The sequence below is a fragment of the Phyllostomus hastatus genome, unplaced genomic scaffold (assembly GCF_019186645.2).
Source record: "Phyllostomus hastatus isolate PE091 unplaced genomic scaffold, TTU_PhHast_1.1 phas_contig_1, whole genome shotgun sequence".
Taxonomy (NCBI): domain Eukaryota; kingdom Metazoa; phylum Chordata; class Mammalia; order Chiroptera; family Phyllostomidae; genus Phyllostomus; species Phyllostomus hastatus.
In genome coordinates this window covers 46,976,849-46,990,287 of record NW_025333498.1, presented here as the reverse complement: position 1 = coordinate 46,990,287, position 13,439 = coordinate 46,976,849, and positions in this window count along the sequence as shown.

The following is a 13,439-nucleotide window of genomic DNA, read 5'->3' as shown; positions in this document are numbered from 1 at the left end:
TAGTTTTGTTGGGCTGCTATTGCACATGTACAAGTAGTTACATCACTTTAAAGCTCTGTGCATGTGGTCTCCCATAATTTTCCTTGATTAACCACCAGGGAAGAGGTCACACAATATTAACTTATTATAATGCTATTATAATGAAACAAGAGTCATGTAGTATCTTCTGTGCAGGTGCATTCATGATTCACCATGATTCAGGGCTTTTCGAGAAAGCAGGAACAGCCCATATTAGAACAGTGTCTCTGTCCTGTATTGATGTTCTTTATCTTAGCCCTGGAATACCTCCGGAGTTTTCTCCTTCCTGACTATCTCCTGCCTCAATGGTACAATGGATCATGGCAAAGTTCAGGAAAGACATAAGTCTCAAGAATCAAGATAAAGTCTGGGTTTCCATGGAAGCAGGTCAGCATCATTCAAGGAAGGGTCCTTGGTGGTTTCTAAGTAAGCTAGAACACATATGATCAAAGCATCATGTCAGCTTTCTTACTAGCCCATGGTGGACCAGCTTCTATAGCCCACATGGCTCCCATCTCACTACCAGCAGCCTGCCAGAATCAATCTTCACTACAAGCTGCATTATGGCTCTCTCATGGTTCTTCTACTCCCTTCCAAGCTGCCTGGACAAATCCCCTCTCATGGTTGCCCACCTTCATTTAAATCCTGACCCTGAGCTTCTGCATGACCCCATTTCTGACTCCTCTCACAATGAGCTACATTCTGTCAGTCTTCTGCACAGTTTACATTCTCTTGGCTGCCATCCTTCATCAGGGCAGGTGTGCCTCCATGACATGGGGGAACCACCTCTTCGCTTCTTGCAAAGGGGCTGTAAGCTGTTCCCTCCACAGTGCATTACCAGTCAAAGTCACACCCATCTCCCTGGCCACAAACAGCAGCACAAAAATTAACATAACTATTAAACTAGCCAAGTTTCCACTGAAAATGCAAAGTACATCTTAATCATAGTCCTCCACTTCCCTCATCTGCCAAACTATGGTTGTAGAGGTTTTCTCTGACCCCCACTCTATACCCCATCACAGGATTACATGGCTAAAACTGCTAAAACTCTCAGGAATGCCCTTCTCTCAGTTGCAGGGCTGGCATTTTAAAATTATTCTCATCTCTCTAAGTTTTCTGTGTTATTACTCTCTCCTCAGAGTCTCAAAAAACTACAACCCAGGTGCTGACTGGGCTGTGTTCTCATCTGGAGCTAGAGGTCCTCTTCCAAGATGATGCACTTGGTTGGCAGAAGTCAGTTTCTTGCAGCTATGGGACTGATGTTTATTTGCATATTTTTGCAGGCTGTTCCCAAGAGAGTGCTCTCAGTTGCTAAAGCTTGCCCTCAGGTCCTAGCCATGCAGCTGTCTCACAATGGGCTTTTTTCCCCCTCAAAGGCAGTAAGATACCTTTTTTTCTGTTTGGTGAACATGGAAGCTTATATAACATAATGTGATCAAGGGGGTGACTATGCCATCCCCTTTGCTACATAATGTTGCTTAATCAGGTGTGCAAGTTCAGAACTAGTCACCCAAAGATGTGCTTATGTCATATGTGCATTGTTTTGAGATAAAGGCAACCAAGACTCTGCTGGCTCAAGAGAAACTTCTGCCCCTCCCTTACCTATTGTACTTGGAAGAATTTAGATTCTAGAACTTGCCCATAATGAGAGATTATCAAAGATAACTCCTTGACCTATCTATGTGGCAAACCACAAATTACTGAATCTGCTCATCTTATCTTCCTGCATGACTTTCCTCTCCTGTGAGCCCCCAAGGTGGCTTATCTCACTCTTAGCTCAGAATACCCTATCTACCTCATTTAAGTTTCTGCCCCTGAACCAGTCATGTATGTGGGTTTCTGACTATCTTATGTGTGGAGGGTTTCCCATATGTACAGATGTAATTAATTATGGTTATTTTCTCTTATTAATCTGTCTCATGTAGATCCAATTATTACCTGGATGAAAAAAAATCTTGAAGAGTAAAGTGTCTTCTTCTCTCACACAGAAAAGCACCTACATGGTCATAGTCACAGGCCAACTGACAGTTAAAGCAAAAGGCTTGTACAGGGTCTGTGTATCAAAAAGTGAGAATCTTGGGGATACCTTAGAACTCTGCTTTCCAACTGAACCTATCTTTTTTTAAATTCCTGTTTAATATTTAAAATAGCTACCACCCCATTACTTTTTTAATTGAATTGTTTAATTTATTTTCTATTATTCCTTCTCGGACTCTAATCATTATTAAAGTAGATACCTTGTCTGTCTTTTCCACTTCTGTCTTACCATGCTTAGCATAGAGCCTGAAATATGGAAGATATTCAATAATGTTGTATGTGTGAATATATGGTTTGATGGTGGCTAAAAAAATATAACCACTGTAGGGGAGGACAAATAATTTTCTCTCAACCTCTCTAGGTTCCTAGCTGAGACTCTCCCTGTAATAAAAGACAGATTAACAGATAAAAACAAACAGAAGTTTAATAACATGTATTCCTACTATATACATGGGAGATACCCAGAAAAATTAACTCCCCCCAAATGACCGAAGTCCCCACCTTGAATATGACCTTCAACTAACAACAACAACAAAAAGATGTTGGGGAGTTGAGAAGGGCAGTTAATGAGAGGTTACCAGAAAAAACATACTAAACAAAGATAATATTTTATGCAGATTTCAGTCATTGCCTTTTCTATTGATGAGGAACTTCTAAAGTTTTAGTTTTTAATTTTCCTCTTCTTGGTGTAGAGAGGGAGACACCTTTAAAATGAATTTTTCCCTCATAAATGCAAATATACCTTACAAAAGGATAATTTCTACTTGGTATTCAGAGATTTTCCTGTGTCTGCTATTTATTAAGAATAACCAGCTCAAAATAATTCTTATGATAAAGAGTTATATTTTGGGTGGCATATTCTGCTTCCCTTAACCATACATTTTGGGGGGGAGAGTAATTTTGTCTCTACATCACAAATTAACACTAGAAATAAATATAGATGAGATACGTGATGAAGTGTGTAAAGATATAAAGAACCTATAATGCAAAGTATACACATGCCTACTTCCATTCCTTATAAACTAAGGAAATATGTCCATGAATAATACCAAATTGCAAGCCATAAAGCATAAGTATAAAAGATTTGACTATATACAATATTTCTGTACAGTGGAAAACACTATTAAAATGTTTTAAAAACAAAAATTACAAATTTATAAAATATTTATTTTATATATAATATATAATATACAATTTAGGAACAGTGGAACCTAAAATCATAATTTTATGACGAAGTGTAGGGATCTGATATGCCTGGCGATGGCAATTGTAGCTCACCCCTATTGAAAAACCCAATAGGCGCATTATGGCATGCAGAAGCCAAACCCACGGACTGGTTCTCCTGTGGGAAATCAGGCCTGCATTATAACTAGGCTGCTTTGTGACTTGCTCTTGCTAAAACTCTCTCACCCTGAGTTCAAGCAGCAAATGCTTACTGCATATCTCCAAAGTAACTTCCTAAAGTCTATGCTAATTCTCCCAAGGACTAAAGCGTAACCAGACCAATTATTGTTATTGTTCCCTTGCATTTGCAAACATTTTTTCCTTGTTACCGGTAAGAAGTAATCAGTAGCATCCCTTCCATTGCTATCTGTAAAAAGTAATTACCTTAAGCAAACCTAAGCATAATGAATGAAAACTTTTTTTGATGTATGCTATTAGAAAAGCAATAAAAGCTTGTTAAGGCAAGGGTCGGTGCACTCTCCCCTGGAGAGAATGGCCGTGCCATCCCTTTTCCTCCACAGGACTTGGTAGTCAGTGTGAATTTATCTCATCTCATCCATAGCACCACGGACACTGTGGGCCAGAATCCACATCAAACAAGTATCTAGATCTTTGTTCAATTTGATCTTTGCCTCTGCTTGGTGATTAACTACTTTGAACTCTGACTCTGTCCATATGACATTCCATTGTACCCCCTGTATCCTTCATTTAACCACAAAGCTTGTTTTACATGTTTATTTTACAGTCTTCCAGAGAAAAATGATGTATTGTTCTATGTCTTGTGAGGACCCCTTGCTGACCATGCTTGATGACACCCACCTATGGCCATAACTTGTGACTCCAGCTGCTGGTCCTAAGTTAGGTAAAACAGGGAAGTCCCATTGCTTCTAGCCAATCAGAAAATGCATAGTGTATACTTCTGGCTTTACTTTCTTTACCAGCTTTTCTATTGAATGTCAGCTTTTTGCAGTTTTGACTTTAAAAACTCTGCCCAGCTCTCTCTTTTTGGAACCACTTCCAGTTTATATTCAAAGGCTTTGTCTCTCTGGCTTGCAAACTTTTTTCTCATGAAATAATCTAGTTTGATTTAAGTATCAGAGTAATGAAAATGTTTGTTAATGGAGAAAGAATTAAGAGCTAAGGCTCAAATACAAACAAAGGTTTATTTAGAAGTCACAGAGGTAGAAGAAGTGAGCCAGCTGGTCTGTGTGGATTCAGGAAACAATTCACAGAGTCAAAAGAAGGATGCTTAGGGCTTAGAAGAAAGAAAGCAAAGTATGTGCCTTAAGAGAAGAAAGTGGGGAGGCAAGACATGGATATAGGGAGAGAGAGAGAGATTTCCTTCATCTTAAAGGTTTTAAAGGAGAGGATTTTAGGGGAAGATCTCAATAGACTATTTATCAGCTTTATAGCTGTATCTTTTCAGGGTCATAGTCTCTACTGATTGGCTGGCACTAGGATAGGGTCATTAGTCATTGCAACTGGTCCTAATGTTGGCTATGGTGTTGCTTTGTCTGGTTTTGCTGCTTTTCTGGGTTTGGAGCTAAAACACAACTGAAGTCTAGATGTTATCTTTAGTTTGAGCAAAACTCTGCTCTGTGGTCAACAGACCAGATGGAGACTTTGTTCCTAAGATTATTTAATGGGTCAGAACCGCATTCACCTGAGGTCTTAATGCTTAAGGGATTGGCTGTTAAAGGGCTTATATGGGAGTCATATGAGGCTATTCTCTGACCCCCTCGTTCCCCGGCTAAGAGGGTCAACTACAGGACTAGAAATATACTAGGGGAGGGAAGGTTAGAGGAGGGTCCAAACTGCATGAGCAGCAATATAAAACATCAGGGGTCTAAACCACATGACTAGCAATATGCTAGGAAAGGAATGGTCACACACCATTGTGTAGGTCCCACCTCATAATACTTGTTGTCCTAGTTTTTCCTATTGTTGGGCACCTGGGGCTTTTTGCCCTGGTGACCTTCTGTACATGGCCTCTCATCCCTACTTCACTCATCATATCTGTCTACCTGCCCACTATATTAAGTTGGCATAAGAATGATATGTAATAAGAATATACAATGTTTTAGTAAAAGAGAAACATTCCAATTTTTAAAAATTGGACTAAGGTCATTCATATCAAAATTGCAGAAGAAATGCAGAGAGCCATGGTTAATAGACACGTGAAAAGTGCTATAATTTTCTATCAAGTTAGTAAAAACTATGATGATGAGATGCCATTTTTTGTATCTTCTTATTAACAAAGGTAAAAATAATGATGCATTGACACATTAAGATAAAGCTTCTCAAACACCATCAGTAGAGAAGTAAATTGATACACTATTTCTGAAGAGAAATTAAGTAATCAATAAAATTTATTTTGATTCACTGATTTAACAGCTTGGAATTAATTGAACATCATTGAAAATTATTGTTCTGATAGAAAATAGGAATGCTAAACCATTATGGATTAAATTGCATGCTAGATTTATAAAATATAAGATAAATCATTTTATTTTAAAATAATTTAATTTATTCAATTAAATTTAAAATACTGAAAATAATTATGTTTGAATGGAATGCCAGGTATTTGAAATATACATATATGAAAAATTATTTAAAGAGTTATTTATAGCTAGGTAAATATTCCCCTACCTACCTGAAAGACAAAAGAGGTTTTTGGATCATTTTATTCTAACTATAATACTCCTTTTTCTTTTTTTAAAGATTTTATTTATTTATTTTTAGAGATAAGGGAAGGGATGGAGAAAGAGGGGGAGAGAAACACCAGTGTGTGGTTGGCTCTCACATGCTCCTTACTAGGGACCTGGCTTTCAATCCAGGCATGTGCCCTATCTGGGAATTGAACCAGTGACCCTTTGGTTTGCAGGCCCACGCTCAATCCACTGAGCTACACCAGCCAGGACTCCTTTTTCAATAATAAAGATAAAAAATGACCCCCCTGCCAAAAGTTTAAATAATCTGCTTAGTGCCTTTTGAAGTTTGTCTTACAAAAAGTTTATGTTATACTTTTCTGGCTAAGTTTATTTTCTAGCCATCCCAAAGTTTAAATTTTAAGAGACTTTTTAACTAAGAAATAACTGAGTTATTCCAGTGGGCCTTTGACATACCTCAAGTGTTTGTTCTCCCTCTTTTATAAAACAGAAGGGTTTTTTTAAATTAATTAGGCCTATTTAATATGCTTAAGGTACATGTGAAGCTTTGTCGGATAAATAATAAGTATGCTTTATTTGTATATACATATTGTTATTATTAAAGTAGATGTTCTAGAGATTATATAAGTTTTGTTATACTCTCATTTGTAATTTTAGTTATCTCAAAATGTTGTTATGATAAAGCAAATTCCTTTGTCAACTGCATTATAACCAAATATGTAACCATGTCATTTTAAGTTTTGTCATTTATAAACAATCATTGTTTTCCTCTGATCCATTTGGAAAAATATGTCTTTGGAGGGATTCATGGAAAGGCTCTGACTTATTTTGTATTGCATATTTATGAGAATAGATTTTTGGATTGTAGCTTTGAGCTGAGTGAAAATTACTAAAGCTGTGTGAAATAAATGGATTTATAGAGGCAATTGCAGGTGATCAGGATGGACAGAAATTGATTTGGGGACAGAATAAACTGAAGATAATTGTAGCTTTTATAACCTTTATATTGAAAAATATTGTTAATTTTTAATCATCTGTTTTTCAGGTGTAAGAAATCTGTTTCTTAAAATACTTTGGTAAAGTATAATTTCATAAGCAATGTTGAGGCATTTGCATTTTCTCCCTATCTGATCCCTCTGGAATTTGGAAATCCTTAATGAGTGAGCATTGTTCTTTCCATAGCAATATGTTTATTTGCATGAGTCCAATAAAAATCTGATTTCTTCATAACAGGATATATAAAGCCAGTTTCCTTTTGTGATTTTTATCAACTAACTCTTGTCTGGGATGTCATGAAAAAAGGCACCTTGCCTGGACTCTGGATGTCATCAGAAAGCCTTAAGGAATTAAGATTGAGTTTAAAGCTAATAAAAGCCTCTTGGAGAAATGGCCTGGTACCTACTTGGTCACATGGTCAATGACAGTCTTTTTTCCAGGTAAGGAACAAAGGTTGCTTTCCTGAAAGCAAATATGCAGGTACTTCAGACAAAACACAATGGTAGCTATGTGGCTTGGCTTTCTAGCCCTGAAGGGCTAATTAAAGCTCAATCTAGGAATTCTTTGTAACATTCCAGCAAAGTACAGTGGATTTAAGAAAGCCTATATGACCAATTGTTATTGCTGGTATGTTTATCCAAACAATTAGGCCAAATCGAAGCTGGACTTAATACAGCAAGTGAATAGGTCTTGATTAGGCTCTGATAAAAATGAGGGTGATTTGGGGGGAAAATTATTTCAGTAAAATCTATTATACACAGTAATGAAAAGTAGACTCTAATTCAGTGAATTGTCTGTACAATTTTATTTCTTACTTATGAACTAGACTAGATACTAGTGTTTCATTGTTTCCTTTATCCTTTGATTGGAAATTATCAAAAACTGTGGATGCAGTATAAACTTTACAGGATATAACCGAGCACCTGATGATATCACCAGCACACTGAAACTATAGATATAGGTGATATCAAATCATCACTGCTTAATTTCATTCCAGCAAAAGTCTTGCATTTGGAAGTCTTCCCATCTGACACTCTTGCAGACTCAGAAACTGGCTTATGATTTTGTGTTCATTAACCTTTGAGTTCTTTCTGTTTTTGTAGAATGCATACCATAACATGTTTACCTGTTTTCACTGTCAAATTCCTGGGGGTTTTCAGGTTGCATTCTGTGGAAGTAACACCTTGCCCTAATGGCTGGGAATGCCACCTGCTATGAACATCTGCACAAACTGTTGGATCTACGCAGAGCTCCCACTGCTACCCGTGTTGGAATGCCATGGTGGGTCTACCCTGCAAATTAGACACACCAGAACCGGCTCCCCCTCTTCATCCAGACATGTGACAAGGTGTTTGCCATCGGGAGAGAGCAAGCCAACTGCCCCAAGCCATAGATCACATATGCAATTTGGGGTAGCGTGGAGTGGCTGTCAGCATTACAGATAGAAGTATGTCTGCTTCCACTCATATGTATTGAACACAGTAACAGGATTACAGATGAAACTTTGTAATTTGTGAGGTGGTTGTCATCAACCCTCTGCAAGAATATTATTGTAATGACTGCTACAGATTATTGTTGGCAATCCCTCCTCCTAGGTCACATTGGTTTTCTTACTGTACTTTTAGGGGGTAGCCTCTACTGTATCTGTGGTATATAAATAAAATGTGCCAATGCTCTTAACACCCAGATACTTCCTGTCTGGAAGAACTGACATGAAGATTGTGAGGTGGAAGAGCAATGTCAAGGTGGAGTGTAGGGTAGCTCAAGGCACGGCTCCTTCCACTACCTATGATAGAAGGAGGGCCAGAGGGTGTCTGGCTGGAATATGTATTGTTATAGAAATTATTGTAATACCCTCTTTATCTTTTTGTGGGAGTCACTTCCTGTCCTGTGACTGCTTCTTGGTCTTCTCTTTCTGTGTGTAAACACTAAGGTACTCATGTGTAGTGTTGTATGTATGTTCCTGGCAAAGTTTGGAAATAAAAATTAAATGTTTTTTATGAAGTAGTTTTTCTTTTTATTACTTAAGAAAAAAGTAGTAAAGGCTTCAGACTGAGTAAAATTTACTGAGTAATACTGCAATTTAAAATAACTGCATTAAGGAGACAGTCAAAGATATTTTGTGCCTTTGACAAATAATGTGATGGAAGAATTTATATTAAGTACTAGTGAGAAAAGATCTCAAAATTATTTTATACCAAATTAGGTATTGTATTTCCACTTAATAAAATACAATCTTCTGTTTGTAAACTATAGTTTCCAGTAGAGAATGTCTATTCTAGAGAATTAAGCTTTTCAGTACTTTAGCAATTTCCAGCATATTATATATACCTTAATTGTAGTATTCATTGCATATTTGTGTTGTATATTCCTCTGACTTTTCTAAATTAAATACTTCAGATGCTAGAGGAAAAGAGAGAAGTAAAGTCTTAGTGACTTTATTTCATGGGAAAGCATATACAACTTCTGATTTTGTTAATTTTATAAAATTAACCTAGGTCGAATTTTAGAATTAGTATTTATAAATAATGAAGAATAAAATGGATGGGTGAAAATAGAACAAAAAACAAGTAATTTATTTATTTAAAAATCTGTATATTTATTCTCATATATTTCAACTTTAGTCACTTCAAATATTCTCCATTGATGCAATACACCTATTGAGATGTTTTCCCACTGCTCAAAATAGTTTTGAACTCATCAATTTTGATGCCTTATAGCACTTCTGCTGTTTATTGTTTCACCTCCTTCACATCAGCAAAATGTTTCCTTTTGAGGACTTTTTCATCCAGGGAAACAAACAAAAAAAAAAGTTGCTGGGGGTGAGATCAGGTGAATAGGGAAGTTGGGGCATGGGGGTCATGCCATTTTTGGTAAAAAACTATAGAACACTCAGTGCAGTGTGGGCAGGAATGCTGGTAAATAACCCATCAAGAAAATGGGCAAACACGTTGAAAGAATCTTAAAAAAAATCACTGAAGCCAAATGCAGCCTCTCACAACAATATCAGCTGGTATACTGATACAGATGTGTTCCTAAAATACTCACCTAGCGGGAGATACATACACTATAAGGGGCCTGCCCTCCAGAAGATAATTTCAGTTTCCTTCGGGTCCCCCTCATGTAAAGGTGGTGGCCTCTAGAACTTATGCATTGCCAATTGAAAGTATTGTGTTGGGCGTTGATGTCAGATCCTAGAGCATCACATGGAAAATCATCCTAGAGTCAAGGAGGCTAAAACAATAGGCCAAACAATAGACTACAGTACTTTGTCACTTGAATGTCCATTATCATGTATTATAATTGTAATGTTTACTTAAATAAAGAAACTATCCCCAAAAGAAAAATGACAAATTTGTTATACCTGTAAACAAAGAGTTCATTGGAGGAAACTGGGAGTTTGAAGTGTAATGGCTTTTTGTTGGTTGACTTGTGACACTTTCTCATTATCAGGGCTGTTCTTAGGCAAGGAGAACAAATTCCTTCTTCCTGCTGGAGTAGTAAAGTAGAAAACATCTTCCTGTTGGAGATTCAAGGTAGGTACATCTGTTTCTGTTTGGGGTAATTGATGATGAGTGGTAGGGCATATGAGTTTTCCCTGCAGGTGCTGCTGACTCCATTTTAACTGAGGTTTCCTTTATTAATTTTCACAGATGAGAAAAATCTGTATACTGATAACTATAAGACATTGATGAAACAAATGGAAAAATACACAAATGGAAAGATATCTTGTTTTTATGAATCAGAAGAATTAAAATTATTAAAATGCCCATATTACATTTTAGGAATTCAATACAATCCTTACTAAAATTCTAATGGCATTTTTCACAGAAATAGAAAAAATCCTAAAATTTGTGTAGATCAACAAGGGCTCTGAATAGCCAAAGTAAGTCTGAGCTAAAAAAGCAAAGCTTGAATATCACACACTCTGACATCAAATTATATTTCAAAGTCATAGTAATCAAAACAACATAGGATTCACCTAAAAACTGTCATATAGACCAATGAAGCAGAATAGAAAGCCCAGAGATTAATTCACATTTTTACAGTAATCATATTTTTGATGAGGGTGCCAAGAACACACAACAAAGAAATAATAGTCTTTTCAATAAATGGGGTGAGAAAGCTGGATATCCATGTGCAGAATGACTGTCTTATATCATATACAACATCTCACACCATATACAAAAACCAACTAAAAATGAATTAAGAGATTTAAATATAAGACCTGAAACCATAGAACTACAAGAAAAAGACATAGATTAAAACACAAACAAGCAAACAACAAAAAATTGACATTTGTCTGTGAAATTATTTTGGGGATATTATACCAAAAACACAGATAATAAAAGCAACAACAGACAAATGAGATAACATTAAATTAACAGGCTTCTGTAAAGCAAAGAAAGCAATCAGCAGAGTGAACAGAAAATGGACAGAATAAGAGAAAATATTTGCAAGCCACATATTTGATAAAGGGCAAATATCCAAAATATATGAAAAATATATGAGGAACTCATGGGCCTCAACAGGAAGAAAAAAAAGAAAAACAAATAAACCTGATTCTTAAGGGCCTGAATTGACATTTATCCACAGAAGGTATACAAATGGACAATGTACATGACAAGGCTCAACATCATTTCAACATCATTAATCATCACAAAAATGCAAATTAAAACCACAATGGGATATCAACTCAAATCGCACCTGTTAAAATGGTTAGTATTAAAAAGACAAAAGGTAAGTGTTGGTGAGGATGTAGAGAAAAGGGAACCCTCCTGCACTATTGTTGGGGATGTAAATTGATGCAGCCTCTATGGAAAACACTATGGAGCTTCCTCAAAATGTCAAACATAGAACTACTGTATGATGTAGCCATCCCACTTCTAGGTAATTTAAAGAAAATAAAATTAATGTCTTGCAGAGATATCTTAACTCTCATGTTCATTGCAGAATTTTACAATAGCCAAGATATAGAAACAACTTAAGTGTCTGTTTATAGATAAAGGAGTAAAGAAAAAGTGGTAAATGTATACACTACAATGTTATTCAGCTTTTGAAAGTAAATCCTGCCATTTGTGACAACACAGATAAACCTTTGAAGGTATTATGCTATAAATGAAATAAGCCAGATGCAAAAAGACAAATACTATATAAATTCACTTACATGTGGAATCTAAAATAAAGTCATAAAAGCAGAGAGTAGAGTGGTGGTCACCAGGAGCTGGGAGTTGGAGAAAGAGGAGCAATGTTGGCAAAGTTCATTTATATAGGATGAATAACTGGAGAACTAATACACAGCATAATAACTACAGTATATAGTACTGTGCATCTTAGTATAGTATAGTACATCTTAACATGTGTTAAGATGTTACAGAACAGACCGGGTTGGGGTGGGCTCCACAATTATTGGGCCCACCCAAGGATGCCAAAAACTGCTACAGAAGACACAGGGCCAAGGGAAGGTGTGGACAATCTACTATTATCTAAAGGACCCCACCCCCCAGGTTCATTATGTCTGCTGTCTTATAGAAAAGGCATCTCTCAATGCCAGAGATTTGTGAAAAGGAAAGGAAATGTTTATTTAATCCTATACAGACTTAAAGTAGTGACCTAATGTCTTCATTAAAATATCAAAGCCTTTAGGATACCCATAGACACCCACAGTGCTTCCTTCTCCCCCTGCCCTAATTTGGGGTACCGTAACTCAGGAAAAGAAGCATATTGTCAGTGATCCAGGCTCCTGACACTGTCAGCTGTGTCACTGTCCAGGCAGGATCTCCAATTAATCCAAAGCCATGTGACACCTTCTGATGGCCTACTGGCAAGAGTTCTTTCACCCTTTTTCCAGGCAAAGTATCTCCTGCTTCCCAAGCCATGGGATCAAATGGAGCACCCCAAAGCTGCATGGTCCTCTTCTACTAAAGCTGCAGGGGGTCCTCACTCTGGCAAAACCTTGTGGCTCTCTCACATGACTGTGGGCATCCCCACTCTGCCAGAAGTGCTAGGCTCTCTCTTCTATTGCCACATAGTTCTCTCTGCACTGCCACAGCCATGTGGTCTTCTCCCTCACATGGCCCTGGGAGTCCTCACTCTGGCAAAGCCACGTGATTCTTCTTCGCAACAGCTGCTGAGTCTGGGTTTAAATCCCTGCACCAATCCTCCTCTGCATCCCCATTTCCGAGTCCTCCCACAATCAGCTACACTTGTCAGCACTCCCATATTCTTCCAGCTTTACTGGGCTGCCATAGTGAATCTGGGGAGGCGTGGCCCCATGGTGTGGAGCCAATCATCTTCAAGCTCTCACACAGGCTCTGTGAACAGGGGGAGTTGCCTCCCAGTTACATCTTGGATGGAAGTCACTCCCTTCTTCCTGGCTCAAAGCATGGCCACAGCTATTCAACATATCTATAAAACCAGTTAAAGGTTATAGATATGTTAAATGACCACACCAGAGGTTAGCTGCAAAGCTGTTGCTATGCAAAACAGTTCTCA